Genomic DNA, 19,015 nt, shown 5'->3' with positions numbered 1-19,015 from the left:
GGGGTCTCAAGGCGCTTGCTTAGGGAACCCGTCCTGGTATTCCCCTGTGAGATACCCCAGCAGGGTATTCACAAGGTGAAAGCCAGGCATCCCGCCGCGAGGGGCCGTAGTGGAGATTAAGCAAGCTATTGCCCAGAGTCGCAGAGTGTGACCCCGTGAGTCGAGTAGGCACCGGAGTGAGAATTGTCGAGTCAGTGGAATTTTTTGAGCCCGAGACCCCACCGAGGCGGGGAATCGAACCCTGGTCCACTGCTGATCTCAGCTTCCGGGTCTGCCACCTCTAACCACTGAGCCACGCTTCTCCACTTCTTATTACTCTACTACAGACTGAAACACTGTGACACCTACCTTATGCGTCGTCAGTGTAGTGGTCTGTGGTCACACAGTCACTCACTAGTTAGAAGTCACACTCTCTCGATGTCTGTCTGATTGATCTTCTCCAGACTGCACGTACTCTCGTCGTGCAGAGATGGGATGATGAAGGGTGACGACGAGTGACGACTGGACGTGGGCCGGCCCGATTTGCCCAGCAACTGAGAATGCCCAATCACTGAATGGCTTAACACTAAGCCATTACAGTGATTGGGCATTGGTTGGGACGCTCCCACCCCCGCGGTGCAACACTAGACTGCTGGCAACCAGAAATCAACTCAGAAGCACTACAACATGGCATGCTGCACCACTAGCCAATCCTGACGCTGCTCTCTTCAGAGGAGAGCTGCTCTCTAAAGAGAGCAGCGTCAGGATTGGGGTGAGCATGAAAAAAACGTTGCTCCTTTTTCAGCAACTGGGGTCTGTGGCATGAGGCAAACACCGTACTGAGCGGTGCTTGCTTTTCAAATGCCACAGGCTTCAGTAGCTGAAGAAAGGCAGCCAGTCTAACACCACATGCGCAGTGGTGCAACAGTGAGTCAGAGACAGAGTAGGCTGTAGTCAGTGTCACGTGATTTAATGACGTTTGCGGTGCAGCGCGATGGAGCGCAGTTACACTGTTTAAATGATTTTAATAAATTATAAACTTGTCAACTTGAACTCTGTGCGCTAATTATTAGTGGGGCATAATTATTAGTGGGGCAACGCCCCACTGCCCATATGGTAAAACCGCCTCTTCAGTTCGTTTCCTATTTTGAGATCAGTGCACCAGTTCTATGATGCTCCAACAGGACAATGGATCTGTGAGGAGGCGCAGGGAGAATAAACATCCCAATGGCGACATAACGAGATGGAGTCCTTACCGTCCTGATGAGGGTGAAGAGTAAGACGCCGATACCCCAAAGACTCTTTTCCCCGCCTCAGCTGACGCAATAACCAAGACTCTTTTCCCTGCCCCACAGCGTGCCGGATTTGAACCGGAAGTGGTTTTCCCGGGAGGTGGACCTCCACGAATGGGCCAATCAGAGGGCCTGCACCAAGGTCACAAGGAGCAGAAAAAGCAGGAAGAAACAACAATCGGCGCGCCTGCTGAAATCGGACCTGCTACACCAAGAGGAGACCCCCGACAGCACCAAGGACATCACCAACAGAGCTCAGGACTCCACCGAAGGAGCCAAGGATGCCGCCACCACGCGAGAGGAAAATGAGGAGACTCCAGCTGAAGAACCAGAGGATCCTGACATCTGGTCCGAAGACTGGTGGACCCCGGGGGACATGCACGAGCCACCACAACTCAGGAGAGTTGTGGCAGACAGCAGTACTAGCGGATACCTCGCACTCAGGAGGGGAGTGGGTTGGAGAGACAGGGAGGCTGGGTGGGAAACGGGCACTGTTTTTGTTTTTCTTCCCTCTAGCACACTGCATTCCCCCCTCTTTAAGCCTCGCCTGTTCGCGCTATATAAAACTCTGCAAAAAGATAAGAACCCCTCCCTCATATTGTCTATTACCCTTGCGCACGGTGTGGTGACGGACTCAGCAAACTCCCATAAAACAGAACCAAACAGTGACCGCTGTTCTCTTTTCTTTTGAGTGACTTCGGTACCCTGAGGAAACCCACCACAGAGGAAATCACGAATCCTGGGACCACCTGACACCATACCGAAGGAAGACCCTTGAAGATAACGCTTTGAACTATCTTTTGTTACGCCCAAAGACACTTGGGAAACAACCTTTACAACGCAACTTTTACAACGCACTACCATTACAACGAAACTTTTACAACACAACATCCATTATATAGCATGCCATTACAACACAACCATTACAACGCAGTCATTACAATGCATACCATTACAACGCATATCATTACCATCCAACACTTACCCTACTGTTGCACCCTCTGGAGTTAGAATAGTACTTTTTGCCCCTTCACTATCCTACACTTACCCTGCTGTTGCACCCACTGGAGTTAGAATAGTAATTTTTACCCCTACACTATCCAACACTTACCCTACTGTTGCACCCTCTGGAGTTAGAATAGTACTTTTTACCCCTTCACTATCCTACACTTACCCTACTGTTGCACCCCCTGGAGTTAGAATAGTAATTTTTACCCCTACACTATCCAACACGTACCCTACTGTTGCACCCCCTGGAGTTAGAATAGTAATTTTTGCCCCTACACTATCCAATACTTACCATACATGCAATGTAATGTTATGCGTTGTAATGGTATGCGTTGTAAAGGTGGTATGCGTTGTAATAGAATGCGTTGTAAAGGTAGTTTTTAAAAATTTGTTGTAATGGAATGCGTTGTAATGGATGTTGCGTTGTAAAGGTGTGCGTTGTAAAAGTATGCGTTGTAACGTCATACAACCAGACACTTACTCCCTAGCTTACCCTATTTACTAAGGATTCTTACTCAACCTAAATAAAATCTACAATATTCACCCCATAGGGCCTCCTCGCTTCTGTTTCCGACCTACACTCTGACAGGATCCTTAACCATTTCCAGTAATCATGTGGAATCTTCCTTCATTACAGCTTTTGAAAGAAAAGAAGCAGAAGGTAAGTTCCAAGCATGCTGGAAAGCAGCAAAACAAGCTTATAGCTACAAAGGATCAAGGCGTAGAAACAATTAACAGAACAGTGTAATAGAGTGGATACGATTGGGAAAGAACATCATTCTTTTGCAGTTAAACAGAGTACTAAGACAACTGAAGTTCGATCTGGACAGAATACATCAGGTTAAGCATTCAGTTCAGCTTGTTAAGAAATAAGCTGACAGTGCTTTAAAGACAAAAGTATAAAGTCAACAAGATGCCTACCAGAGGCAAGGCAGGTCCCTCCAACAGGGCAGGTATTGCCCTAAAAATGATCAGAAGCACACCAGCGACTTGCTGAAAGCCATCAAAAACCTCCCCATCAGGATCACTGCATGCTCTAACACCCTGGCTTCCGTCAAGTGCAGCCTGTACAGCAAGAGCCTGATCACAGGCCAGCTTGAGAACACAGGCTGCCGAAACGCCTCTGCAAGCATCTGGTGTCCAATAGAGAGCAAGTTGAGACACTGCAGAAAAAGACATCTTCAAATCAGCCATAACACGCTACCACAAGCAGAAAACAGGACACCAAACGCACAGCTCTTGCAGAACACATCGACACCAGCACTAAAAGCAGCAAGGAAATCTTGCCATCATTAAAGATTTCCTCACGTTTCTTGCAGGCTCCAGCAACATAACCCCCTTGCAAGACCTTTGCAACAGGCTCTTGGAATTCTTCTGTAACTTAATCACCTCCATATACACCGACTTTGACCCTCAACCAAACCCTATCACAGTCGCAACTCAACTGACCTCGTGGCCTGCTGTCACCACCATTAAAATTGCTGCTACCATAAAGACCATCCACTCGGGGGCTCCATTTTACCCTTGTACACACCACACCATCACCAAGGGGTTCCTACTGATCGGTGAAGCACTAACACCTATCCTTGGTGCCTCCATCGACTCATTCCCGGACACCTGGAAACATGCCACCGTCATGCCACTGCTCAAGAAACCAGCCACCTGACCCAGCCACGCTTTCCAACTACAGACCCATCTCTCTCCTACAACACCTCCAAAGCTCTTAGAGAAACATATTAACTGATGCCTCACCAACTCCCTCAGCAACCACCAGCATGTCAATGCATTGCAGTCCAGATTCAGGCCCAACCACAGTACAGGTCATCATTCTCCTGGACTTCTCTACAGCATTTGACAGGGTCTCACACCCCATCCTCATCAGGTGCCTACATAAGATTGGCACCCAAGAACCCGCCCTTAACAGGATCTGCCCTTTCCTAATTGATAGAACACAAATAGTCAGCCTGGCACCTTACTCCTCGGAAACCTGCAAACCTTTCTGGAAATGCCGCAAGGCTCATTGCTCAGCCGCACCCTCTTCTACACATGCATGATCCCTTTGGCTAAGTCAACCATGATCACAAAATCAACATGCTCTTCTATGTAGACAACATGCAACTGATATGCTCCCTCTCAGACAAAACCCCAGCACAAGAAAGGATGAAAGCCGACTGTCTCAAGCTCAACACTGACAAAACTGAAGTAGTGATCTTCAGCAAAAACACATCACACTGGGTATGGGACTCTCAACTGGTGCCTATATGAACTCAGATCCACACACAGAACCCACGCCAGAAACCCTTAATTTTCAAGTTTGCATTGTCTTCCCCTTCCCTTTGCTCCACCCCAGGCTGCTTCTTGTGTGCTTGTGCTTGCCAAATAACGGAGCTGTGGACAGTGTTTTCTACTGCTGGGAAGAGCGTTGTGCAGTACGCTACAGTTCGCCGGACCCTCTTCGCGGGTCCCGCTTCACCAACTTACTCCGTGGGGGCTTGTGAGGAGTCCAGGGCTGCGAGCGTGAAGGCAGGGACTCGAAGTTCCAGGAGTCCCTGCGAGGCCGATAATCACCACCTGGCCCGCTTTCCCTGTTGACACGCCCACTACTCACTGACTGGATATAACCCTTATCGTCCCTTGGTTCCAGTGGGCTGCTTCTTGTGTGCTTGTGCTTGCCAATTAACGGAGCTGTGGACAGTGTTTTCTACTGCTGGGAAGAGCGTTGTGCAGTACGCTACAGTTCGCCGGACTGCTTCGCGGGTCCCGCTTCACCAACTTACTCTGTGGGGGCTTGTGAGGAGTCCAGGGCTGCGAGCGTGAAGGCAGGGACTCGAAGTTCCAGGAGTCCCTGCGAGGCCGATAATCACCACCTGGCCCGCTCTCCCTGTTGACACGCCCACTACTCACTGACTGGATATAACCCTTATCGTCCCTTGGTTCCAGTGGGCTGCTTCTTGTGTGCTTGTGCTTGCCAAATAACGGAGCTGTTTTCTACTGCTGGGAAGAGCGTTGTGCAGTACTCTACAGTTCGCCGGACCCGCTTCGCGGGTCCCGCTTCACCAACTTACTCCGTGGGGGCTTGTGAGGAGTCCATGGCTGCGAGCGTGAAGGCAGGGACTCGAAGTTCCAGGAGTCCCTGCGAGGCCGATAATCACCACCTGGCCCGCTCTCCCTGTTGACACGCCCTCATTACACACGTACATAAACAGCCTATTTCCCGCGTACACGGGTCGCGCGCGGGTCGAAGCGCGGAGCGAAGCCCGGGCAAAGGGCGGGCCGTTTGAGGCCGTTCGAGGACTGGAGAGACTGGACTGGGCCACCCCTTTTATTTTCATCTTATTTCCTTTTTTGTCACTTTATAAGTAACATGGTGTTGACTAGAGGAAACAAAACTAAGGCCCCTGGTAGTATGGGTAAATTGCTAGGTCCTATGGACGATTTCATTACAAAGGCTAATACATTCATAGACCAAAGTATTTCACTGATGGAGGAAAGGGTTTCCCTGGACTTAGCGTTTGCCAAAAGATCCTCTTTGGGTAATTTGGCAGACGCTAGAACACCTGCACCTGGCAATAATAATGAAGGGTCAAGGGTGCTCCGTGAGGGCAGACGCAGTCTGCCTAACAACGTGGATTTGTCGGCGTCCCAGCTTTCAGATTCACAGATTAGTTCAGATCTCGAAAGAACACCCGAGCGATTACCCCAAAGCCTGCCACAAATGTCATCACAGGAAAGAATCCAAGCAAGGGGGAGGAGGGAGGGTGCAATAAGTAAAAGAAAGAATGATCCGAAAAACCCTACCCCTAATGAGACTGATCATACTTCTAGCATCCCACAGAACCCACCCCCTAGAGTAGAACAGATAGTAGTCCCTGCGTTGATCCACCATTTTGATCACGAAATTCCTACCCCTATCAATTTGGAATCGCCCACTTTTCTATCCACTAGTAAGGTTCCAATAGATAGTAACAATTCACAGCTTCTAAACAAGATTGCTGACCTTCTTAAACTATCTCTGCAACCAGTAGAACAAAAGTTAGTGCAGCTGGAGACTCAGATATCCAAGCTTCTCAACCTTCCACACCATAACCATCTGGTAGGGGCCCAAAAAACGGGGGGAAAGATTCATAATAAACAACCTTCCCTTAAGCCTGTAAATATCCATCCGAAACCCGCAATTGTTCAAAAAAATGTATCCCTGGCTGTAACACCTATATCAGCGAACACCAAGAGCACATTGAATCCAACTATCAATGCAGCCACTACCCCGCTACAGGGAAATGCCCTGTCAACAACAACATCTGCATCGAAGACAGTGGCAACAAATAAAGCAATAGCTAAAACCCCGGTGACTCAAACTTTAGCCTCTAATCCTCCGGTCCCAGTAGCTAATAGAAATGTTTCCAGAGGACCCGGTGAGGTTAGATTCCCTGTAGATTTGCCCCCGGACGCATCACCTTACGTAGTGGTAATGACTGGTGTCCCTGAGCTAGCGGACCATAATACTGAACCTACGTGGTCCTTGAAAAACCAGGCGCAACATTGGCTACAGACTAACCGTCCCATGCCTCCAACTTGGCATGGAAGGATCTTGACAGTACGTAGGACGCCATGGGTGGGTAAAGGTAGAAAAACGATTTCAGGAGATTGCATCGTGATTACTTTCGAAGACCCCCGCGTAGCAGATTATATCTGCTCCTGGGACCACACGAATGCAAATGGACGTATAGGTACTAAACCACTCTCCTTTTTCTACCCCTCAAGACAACCCAATGGCTTTTATCATGATCATGACTCTCCCTGGGCTGCACCACCCCCCCGTCAGGTCGACTTTTCTAACGCTAGACAATATGGGGGCCCCCGCTATCGCGAGTATGATAATTCTTGGCATCTAGTGGGATCGCGTTATCAGGGCGAAGGCTGGGAAGAATGGGCTCCACATACGCAGAGGACGGTACACAGAGAACCGCCCCGCTGGGACCCTGGGTATAACATCCCGTTGAGTAATAGATTTAGCGGCCTTGAAATGGTCGATTGACCACCAACGGAAACTGAATCTATTAACTCTGGCTCACCCCAGTCGACCCCTAAAATAAGAACACCTCCGGTAACCATTGAAGCCGCAGCAAAAAAAGCTGATACATTGCCCATACCTACCCTATATTGGAACGTGGCGGGTTTACGCCCAAAGATTGAGGACGGGACGGCCCTGAATTTTTTGGAACCATGTAAAATAATCTGTCTTCAAGAGACATGGTCCACAATAGAGCTTCACCTCTTGGGCTATAAAACTTATTTTATCCCAGCTGTGCGTAGCTCAATAGGCAGGCCCAAAGGTGGGTTGATAACGTACATTGCAAATACCTTGAACTATCTAAAAGTGTCCATTGTCCATTCCGATCCAAATTGTCAAATTCTCTCTCTTTTCTTTGCGAATAAGGAGTCTATTCTTTTGGTCAATTCCTATAACAACTTAGAGGAAGATCATTTTCTGATTCTTTTGCGCAACATACAGGAGAGATTGACTCAACTCTATCAGTTGAAGGATGGACAAGGGGCAACTCATCTTTTATGGGGAGGGGATTTTAACCTCCATCCATGCCCACAGGCGAAATCACACTGCTGTGGGATAGTGGATGAATTTGAGGCCCCATTAGTGCACTTTGCTCACACTAAGGTGGGGAATGTTATGAACAATCTGCTCTCTGACTTGGACCTTGTAATAGCTAATCGTCCAAGTCCGGATCAAAACTCCCTCCATCCGACCTACATGGGCAGAGGTTTTCAAACAACAGTTGATTACATCTTCCTGTCCCCTAAATTGCTAGACACAGCCAAAGCTTTTCAGGTCATTGCCAACTCACTGAGCGACCATTTTGCGCTGAGGATAGACCTCTATCTAACTGAGTATAAGCCCCAAAATATAGCAATAGCAAAAACTCTTTCCCAGAACAAGCTAGAGCTACGAAAACAGAATGGCTACACAATAAAATGGGGAAAAATTAATCCAAACGAAATCACAAAAAAACTGGTTGACGTGGCATACCCCAATATAATTAAATGCTTGGATCTCTCGGTAAACCATGAAGAAGTCCTAAATAATTTTAGACAAATTTTAGAGAAAATCAAGGGACTACTCACTACAAAATCGACGCCCAAGAATCCTATTAAAAAAGGGTGGTTCAATCATAGCTGCACCATAGCTCTTTCCAAACTAAAACTCGCCCTACATAATAAACCCAGAGACCTGGGACAGATCCAACTCCTTAGGTGCCAATACAGTAGGGAACGTAAACTAAGAACTAAAGAACTGAAACAGAAACTCTGGGAAGACCTGCACATGAGCGCCGTCTCAAAAAATAGCGAGGCCTTTTGGCGAACTGTTAGATCTCCTTATCTCACTGATAATAATAGCCCTAAGATCGAAGTGGCCATAGACGAAGAAACATGGGTGGCACACTTCACTAATATTTTTAAAAACAATTCAACTACAGTTGGGTATGCTAACATCCTTTCAAAAGTAGAATATCCAATTCCGCTGCCTTTTGACATACCCGACTTATTAGTGGCTCTGGAATTAAGCAAGAATGGGAAAGCCCCAGGCCCAGATGGGGTCCCGGTGGACCTATTTAAACACAACTTGGACCTCTGGGCCCCTATTCTTACCAGAGTGTGCACAGCCGCCGCAAATGTGGGACTGCTAAATTCCTGGACCAAGTCTATCATGGTCCCCATTTTCAAAAAAGGGGACCGCCAGGACGTGAAATGCTATCGCCCCATCTCATTGCTGGACTCACTTGGAAAGGTTGTAGGGAGAGTAATCGTTGAGCGACTTCAGCAATGGGGTGAGGAGAGAGGCATTATTTCCGATCTCCAGTTTGGTTTTCGAGAGGGGTTCGGAACGGTAGAGCAGGCCCTTAATCTCAGTCTGATTATAGGTAAATACGTACAGGCAAAGAAGAATATGGTCTACATGGTCTACGTAGACCTGTCCGCAGCTTTTGATTGCGTTTCGCATGCAAAACTATGTACGGTCTTAAGGCAAATGGGAGTGGACCCCCCCATTTAGATTTTCTGAGGGAACTCTATTCTAGCGCCTCGGCAAGAGTGCGCTTTGGCCTGAACGGAGAGCTGACGGCATCTTTTGGAGTAGAGCGTGGAGTCAGGCAAGGGTGTGTCCTGGCCCCCTTTCTTTTCTCATTGTACACTAATGGCCTGGAGCCAGAGATGTTGAGGGGGCCCCAGGACCTCCCACGTGTAAAACAGCGCCTGATTCCCGCACTACTCTATGCGGATGATGCTGTCATTCTCGCGCGTACACCGCGCGAATTGCAGAAGTCTCTGAATAGATACACGACTTTTATGGGCGGTCTGGATCTACAAGTGAATGTAAAAAAAACGTTTGTCATGATATCAGGTACCAGGAAAAAAGGAGTAAAAGACATCTATCTCGACAACCAAAAACTAGAGGTAACTCCCCAGTACCCATACCTTGGAATCATGATAGACGAAAGACTGACATGCAGGCCAGCAGTAGAGACAAGATGCCATCTGTTCAGTAGATCCATAGCGGCCCTGATGAGCTTCTCCCAGAGATTGGGGAGGAGGGCTCCAGTGGAGCTATTGAAAATCTATAGTGCCAAGTGCCAGGCCATCGCCCTGTACAGAGTGGGAGTCTGGGGACACACAGATACCAGTGCCCTTCAGGTAGCAGAAAACACCTTCCTAAGATTTCTTTTAGCCACCCCGAGAGGCACTTCAACCTATGCCTCTCATTTAGAACTAGGAATTCCTTACCTAGAGGATTTGCTCAGGATTCAACCATTGATGCTGTGGCGGCGCATTTGGACTTCTGTCAAAAATGCACTGACACAGTCAATTGTAGCTGATACAATGGCTCTTGACCAGTCCTCAAAAGTAAAGTGGTTCTGCTACATTAGAAATTTCTTTAAAGACCTCGGTCTTGAGAAATAATATTTCCACCCAGAGACCATAGTTGACCTCCCGAAGAGAGCCCTAAAACAACTAGCACTCGGTCATTTAGAGACACTGAGATTGACTTCCGAGTCGTCAAAACCCTTGGTTCTCCACGCGAACCTGGTTCAGACAACTTACGGCATTCAGCCGTATCTTACCTTTCAGGTCACCACACATGAGAGAATGTTGTTGACAAGATTCAGATTGGATACTTTTTTTAGACTGATTGCTTTTCCCGCGAATAATAGCTGGGACCCAAGTCTTCCCTTATGTCCCTGTGATGGGGAATCTAACCAGTCCAATATACATGTTATCATGTTCTGTAAATTCCATCACGCACACAGGAAAATCTGGCTACTACCAACACTGAGGCGTTGGGGCCTTAGACAATGTCGGCCTGCAATCCTTCGCCTCCAAATGCTGGAATCTGAATCCGTTTGTTACATTGTCCTTAATTTCTTAAAATGTATTTTGAATCATAGGAAAAACCTGTAAAGAGCACCTTGGAATTTTATTTCGATGCACTGAAATGTTTTGATATTTTCTTTTTAAAATTATAAAATCGTCTCTGTATGAATTTCTTTGGAACCTATTTCTGTAATTTGTATTTCTGTGTAAATATGTAAATTGTATTTTTAAATGTTCCTTTTATGGTTTTCCTTCGTGAAAAGCTGAATAAAGAAATTTATATAACCTCCACCCCAGGCTTTAAGCAGCACATGGATGTCAGAAACCCTATGATGAAGCATGCCACAATTTGTGGGTGAGGGCAGTTTTTTGTATCTAGCACATGCCACTTAAACTAAATAAGTGTGAAATTTACATTCCTACCTCTCTTTTGTGTGTGTGAAGTTTGTTTGGGGAGAATGGGGTAGGAATTAGTCCTCTTCCCCCTTCTTTATACGTGTTTGGCCTCGGAATAATCATCAACAGCTAACTGGACATGACCGCACAATTCAACGCCATCACTGCATCCTGCTCTATTACCCTGGCGGTGGAACCATTGGCCTGCGTGGCACTGATAGCCGACAGACACAGGGGCTCCGGCTAGGGGGACAAGTGCACCATATATCACTATATGCTGATGACCTCTTGCTGTTCCTGAAAGACTCAGGGGAGGACTTGCAGGGGGCCAGGAATATGATGGAGGGGTTTATAGCTCTCTCGGACCTCAGAGTAAATTGGCAAAAATCCCGGTTGTTCCCCATGGTAGTGGACCGGCGGAAGCCCGAGGGGTTAGAGGATCAGAGGTGGAAGCCCCGCTGATTCCAATACTTAGGGGTGAATATATTCAAATCGCTCCAAGACGTGCAGGAAGGAAAACTAGGGGGAGCGCTGAGGTCGTTGCAAGACAACATGGGATTTTGGGGAAACTCCCCATCTCTGTGGCAGGACAGATCTCCTTGCTAAAAATGGTGACTCTACCTCGTATGTTGTACTTCTTTGTCACACTACCTATGTGGACCCTCAGAGTGTGGTTCCGGGAGGTGGACACGTGCCTTTCAGCCTTCATATGGGGAACTGGGAGACGTCAAGTCGCTCTGGCCACGTTGAAGAGGCTGTCATTAGTTGGGGGGCTGGCAAACCCAGACTTTGGAGCATACTATTTAGCAGGGCAGTTACAGAGATTCTCTTAATGGATAGCAGAGAGGATCACGCCAACCCGGTGAAGGATGAACTTCTTCGAACACTTGTGAGGACCGTAAAACCACAACACATACATACTAATGAACGGATGTATGACGTTACAACGCATGCTTTTACATCGCATGCCTTTACAACGCGGTTTTTACATCGCATACCATTACAACGCATAGCGCTTTTGGGTGTTGGATAGTGAATAGTTTAATTTACTATTCAAAACTCCAGTCCCCGTGGACACTAGGGAAGGTTATTGGATAGTAAATTAACCTATTCCCTATCCTAGAGCGCCCCCCAGCGCAATGCGTTGTAATAGTTTGCGTTGTAATGACCGCGTTGTAATGGTAGTGCGTTGTAAAAGTTTCATTGTAAGTGATGTTTACCTAATGAACACAGAGTGATACAGAGATGTTGGCATGGATGCCTTCAGAGGACGAAGACGAAACACCCATACTCACCGGAGCTTCCGATGGTGGTACTCAGGGTGATGCCACACGGGGACACTGGGGAGGCCTGGGCGCCTGGGTACTGGCGGGGCGACAAAGGTAAGGGATCTGTACAGGGATGGAGAACTGCTCCCATTTGAGGAATTTAGTAGTGACTGGAACATCCCACAGGGCCAGTTCCTGCTGCACAGTGCTATTACGGGGGCAATGCGACGGCACTGGCAGATGGGCATGACAGAACCGCCACTACATGCCACATGCGAATACATCAGGATAGCTGAGGGGGTTATAAAGGCAGTCCTTTATCTATACCAGGTGATATGGAGAGACTCTGCCAAGACGCTCGATGAGTTAAGAAACCACTGGGCGGAGGACCTAGGACAATAACTAGAGGACAAGGATTGGTAAAATGTACTGCAAAGGGCACCACAAGTGTCCAGAAACACACGATTCTGGCTGATACGTTTTTACACATTACACCGTGCATACATTACCCCGAAACTAATAAACCGTTACTTTCACTGGGAAGATGCAGAATGTCCTAGATGTAAGGAGGTAGGAGCAAATTTCATCCATATGATGTGGAGCTGCCGGGCACTGGCATATTATTGGCTGAGGTAACGATGGAGATGGCCTAAATCACTGATACCTAAACAACAACACAACTGCCAGTACTTGATATGATTTAACTGCTTTTTAGAATGACCCCTATGGACAAGACATAAAGATCCGGTTTTTTATTTGCGTCACTAGTTTATTCATTTATTTTCACACTAGTGGTTCAGAAAATTATTTTCAAAAGCAAACAATATTCATGTGTATATACAAGCAATTTGGAAAAAGCATTACAATGAAAACATACTATACAAAACAATTTATACGATACTTACAACACATCCACACTTTCACTTTGGCCAAACCATTCATCCATCCACATTCATACTACAAAGCAACAAATTCTTGGGGCCTAGTGTCAAACAACATAAGTTCATATACATTTATAGACAATGGATACAGATGGTAATCAATGTACTAAACACAATCACATTAGTATTAGTCCTATTTAATAAACACCATTTATATACTAATTTCGATTTGACAGAAGGACCCTACAAGACAGGTCGACGCGTTTCGAACTCCCCAATGCGGAGTTCTCCTCAGGACCAACAATCTAAAAAAACAAACGAAGATTCATTAGGAGTTTCTATCCTAAAAGCTCTTACTAACAGTAACACCTCCAATACAACACCTCTGTCCATACCTTATTGTAAGACAAAAACCAATCTTCCTAGTAGATGGCGTACAGCCAATCAGCCACTGTAGATGAGGAGAATATAACAAACAATTCGGAATTAGTCCATACCACACACGTATTACACAAAACATTTATTGATGTTCAATGGGTTCAAATGGACCGCTTACCTCTTTTGAGGCTCATGTGTTATTTTATCCGAGGAAAGAAAAATATATCTAAATCAGGTGTGGGGAGCCAATTATGTACTACGGCATGGTTTAATTAACATTTCAACAGACAAGCGTGCTATATCGAGGCTAGCGGTCGACTTACCGGGTATTTAGATCGTAAGTGCCACAACGATTAATTGTTGGGCGCCCGTTTAGCGCTGGCGTCCTGCTCAGGTTCTACGAAAGGAAAACAGAAGGTCGTCGGATTAGTCTGGTAAACGAAGCCGATTTGAAAAACGTGACGGCGAGAGCTATTGAAATCCTCACCAGCAGTAGTGCCGTCTTTTCTCGTCCGTAGTCACTTTCTCGGAAACCGCGTTCGAAAACGCGCCGTGGGTCAAGGATTTTAATTGGAGGTTCAGCATGTCATGTGATCGCGAGTTGCCGGTTTGTTGTTAAGGATTTAAAGGGGCAGTGTCGAAGCTGTTTGTCTAGATGCAACTTTATTGAATATACAAAATAGTTGAAATATATCCCAAAATGCTTGGACTCTGGTCCACGGCCATTGCGATGAACATACGTGCTCCCCATCTAACTCAAAGCAAGGTGCATATATTCGGCGATTCGGCATTAACCCACACTTGGGCGATAGGGCAATTTTGAGAAAGGGACCTCCCAGCTTAATCTCATTTGGCAAAACTCGATCCTCTGTTGCCAAGGATGAAAGCTTACCATAGCTGGATTTCTGTACTCGGGGAACCAAATGCTCAAAGAACCGTCCAAAAAAACTGTTGGGTAGACGGCAATGCCTTCTTCCAACCTCTACTTAAAGTGACCCATGTTGGTCCTTCCTAAGTTATGTTAGAGTAAAGGTAGCTTAAAAAATTGCCATGCTAGGAATTCTCTGGGAGCTTGACAATGTCTGGAGTAGTAGCGGCTTCAGATCTCCATTCTCACGATCTCTGAGATTTCATTGAGACCTGTGGTTGCAGTATTAAATTTCATTATAAGGAGAGCCTCACGTTGATTAAGTCTGCCTTCGACATCTCCTCCACGAACATCATTCTCAATTTTTGAGATGATGGTCCATCTTAGATCCTCCTCCTTATGCTGATTAGCAATCCAATGATGTACCAAGGGTGCATTCGGTGTTTCCTTCCTGATCCTGGACTTATGTTGTGTAATCCGGTGTCGGATCTCTTGGGTAGTTTTCCCTATATACAGTTTAGGGCACGGACATGTGATCCCATAGATCACATTTTTAGTCAGGCAGTTGGTGAAAGTATTATGTTTCCAATATATACCATTAAATACAAATACGGATCCTTCATGCGTTTGCGCACAACAAGAACAATTTCCACACTTGTGGTGCCCTGAATTGGAGGGAGGCCTAACATGCCTCTGAGAGATGTTTTTATATCTTGAGGCAATGACGCCCTAATGATGTGTTGTGCGATGCTTTTTTCTTTCCTAAATGCAAAGAGCGGGGGTTCGTTAAGCTCGATGTTTAGGTCTTTGACTAAATGCCAATTTTGAATCACCAACTTGTGCAATACATTTGCATGAGGACTGAATGTAGACACACAAACAATTCTTTTCTGTTCTGGATGTACTTTTATTTTTAAGCAAAGTTTCACGCGGTATCCACCATACGCCTTTAAGTGTATGCTTCAAAAGTTTTTTAGGGTAACCCCTAGCTGATAATCTCTGTAATAATTCATTGGCGTGGAACAAATATTCATCCCTGTTTGAGCAGTTTCTCCTAATGCGGAGAAACTAAACTAAACTGATAGCATAGTGCCATGTACACCGGCGCACTGCTTACTTAACATGTTCCCACACACGGCCAGGACCAAAGTCACTGCCAGGTTTCAGGACCTGGCCCTTATCCTAGCCAGGCAAGAAATCATCAGTGGGTGGAAAGCACCAAATGGCCCTAGCATCACTAGGTGGAAACGAGAGCTAGAGAAGTGGGCGGGCTGCGAGAGTAGAGTTCTGATGAGGAATGCAAGACAAGGCGTAGGCAGATTAGAGAGGGCCCAGGCACGGCGGCACTGGTGGAAGAGCTGAAGCGCAATGACCTGGAGTCTGGCAGTGCCACCCCACAGGCGGGCTTTGGACAGGGGAGCCCACAGAGACAGGACCCAGGTACCGACCGAGAGCTAGAACTCGGTGAGACTAACCAGTAACCTTAGCACGGCGAACTGAACAAGATACGATAAAGGGATGCACACACGAAGGCTGCACAGTCAACTAATGAATAACAAAAGAAAGTGTTACATAACGGAAGAGAAGACTCGTAATTCCCTGCAGTGCGGGAGAGGGAGGGGGGAGTTTGGCGGAACTGGGGGGGGGGGGCAGTTCAAACATGCATAACCAATGTAAGGAGACTAGAAACACGAATGGGCAAGTAGGAACAAAACATTTATTAGAATAGATAGACAATGGAGGGCCTATCACATGGGAACACCCTCTAAGCCAGGATCGCCAAAATGGAAGACTACAAACCATCGAGAACTCATCAGCCATACTAATACTCAACAGCCCACCTAGAACTCACACCACACCTCAGGGAACTTCACTGGCTCCCGATATACAAAGTGCTCAATTCAAACTCCTCAAACACACATTCAAGGCACTACACAACACAGGCCCCACCTTCCTGAATAGTCCTCCTTCCACCAACCACCCAGACACATCCACTCTGCAAGACTCCTACTAGCACACATCCCACGCATACACAGAACCAGATCAGGAGGGCAAGCTTTATCCTACATTGCTCCTAAAGCATGGAACGACCTCCCACTCTACATCATGCACTACATTGGATCAAGATGGTTGCTTGTGTGTAAACTGGGTAGATTAGCAAATGTACTGATAGTTTTTGATGCAAGCCTGATACTAAGATAGCTAAAATGGGCTTTGTGCAAAAGCATAAGACAGTTTTGTAAAAATACTAAAAATGTGCCCTTACAAAGATGGCAGACCACTGTACTTATAGGTTTAGTCATATATTTAATATTTTAAAAAACACATTTTATTATTAATGAAACCTTTACCTAAAAAATATCATGAAAACAGGCGTCACCATTTTATGATCAGTGTGACAATAACCCCTGAGAAGACCAAACACATAAGTGAACAGCAGAAAATAGTTGACAGTTGGTTCTCACACTGCCACCTATCGCTGTACACAAGAACTGCTGCTGTAAAAACTATCTTAACATCTTGCGCGCTGTGCACATTCCCCAGCGGTGCGGGTGAATTAATGAGTAGGCGGGGTTCGAACGGCCCGCTGCCGGCCGTCCTCACACACCCACCGTGACGTCAGACGGCTGGGAGCCGTCCAAAGCACGCAAGGGGTTAATATCGCATTAATTCTTAGAAGTTTTAGTTGTAACATTAAGGGGTCGATTCTGATTCGGGGAAATGCCCTCCGAATAGCCGTACGGAGCATTTTTCCCATACGATTCGTATGGAGAACCGTACCCGTACGTACGACCTAGTACGATGTGTACCCAAAGCAGTTATCCGTCCGTACGGATCGAAGCTGTATTATCCGACCCAGCAAGTACGAATCGTATCAACAACACTCCATACGACCCTTTTTCTACGGGAGCTTAAAACATCCGTAAAAGCATATTTCGCCTCGAAATGCATACGAAACGGACCCCCCCCCCGGGTACGGTGCGTACACCCCATGATAGCAGGAGTACGGTGTGTCAGGGTACAATGCGTACACCCCTGGATTTCTGGGGTACGGTGCGTATGTCCCCGTGCGTACACCCCATGAAAGTTGGTGTACGGCGCATAGGGGTACGGTCCGTAACCCCCAAGGCCATAGGTGAACGGGGCGTACACCCCATGCGTGCACCCCTTGCATTTAGGGGTATGAATGTGTGGCTCTCCGTACGAATTGCCTATACGCGACGTGTTCCGTACGAATCGCGTACTCATTCCCCGGTCTGGATCGTACTTGGCGGGCCGTACGGCATGTTTATGAATCGTACGGTTCAATGTGAGAGTCTAATTAATACGGATTTAGCCTTGTATTTCGTACGGTCCGCACGGATTTGGACGTATTTCTATTCAACGGATCGTACTATGCGATTCAGACGGATTTGTACGAATCGGACTGAAACGGGTTCGAATACGAATCGTCGTACGGATTCGTTTCCCGAATCGGAATCGACCCCTAAATATAATTTTCTTTCTAGTGCTTCATACAATATCTCTCAAAAACTGTTCCTTACCACAAGACTTCAAAATTATATTGACAACCTAATCAAGAATAGTATTACTGGTGAATTAAGTTAATTTTTAAATTTGTAAACATATAAATGTAAATATACATATATCAAAAATACATATTGTTTTCAATAAATAATTTTGTTTAGGAAAAGAGAAAACAATGTAAGAAGCAGAGTTTCGTTTTTAACCAGCAACAAATCTAAAATCAGAGTAGCTACTATTAGCAGAAACAGGTGTAGATTTTCTATTGTAAATTCCATTCTGGACAAACTCAGGAAAGATGCTGGACTCTGGTGGGGGGAAAGGGCGAATTACTATTCCCAACTCCACCCAGGACCATCTCAGGTAAGGTGTTGGACACCGATGGAGGGGCAGATTTACCATCCCAACTCCACCCGGAGCCAACTTGGGGAAGGTGCTTAACACTGGTGGGGGCAGATTTACTATTCCCAACACCACACAGAGACAACTCGGGGAATGTGCTGGACTCTGGTGAGGAGCAGATTTACTTTTCCCAACTCCACCCAGGGCGAAAGCGGGGAGGGTGCTGGACTCGTGGGGGAACACATTTACTATTACCTACTCAGGAAGATGCTGGACTGTAGTAGGGAGGGGCAGATTTACTATTCTCAACCTCACCCAGGGTCAACTTGGGGAAGGTGCTGGGCAGTGGAAAACATGAACATATTAAACATTCAAATAACTAATGTATACCATTCCTTTAGTCTTAAAATACTAGATCTGCAACGATTCTTCAAGATAAACATTGAGATATCCAACACTGAAAAGAAATAAATGTTCAATCAAATAGCAAATCGCTAAACCATTAGGTAAACAACTTTAGAAACAGGCAAAGAATTTCCATTATTCATTTACTTCAACCAAAGTAAAAACCCAACCTAAAAAGTATATATTTTGATTAAACAGTGGTTGAAATGGAGAAAATGAGGTTTCATTTTATTAAAATAACTAGCATATTTGAAACATCTGTAAAAGTTTTTAACATTTTTACTTCAATTA

Source organism: Lissotriton helveticus, chromosome 1_1, assembly GCF_964261635.1.
Source record: "Lissotriton helveticus chromosome 1_1, aLisHel1.1, whole genome shotgun sequence".
Taxonomy (NCBI): Eukaryota; Metazoa; Chordata; class Amphibia; order Caudata; family Salamandridae; genus Lissotriton; species Lissotriton helveticus.
This window is presented reverse-complemented; position numbering follows the sequence as displayed.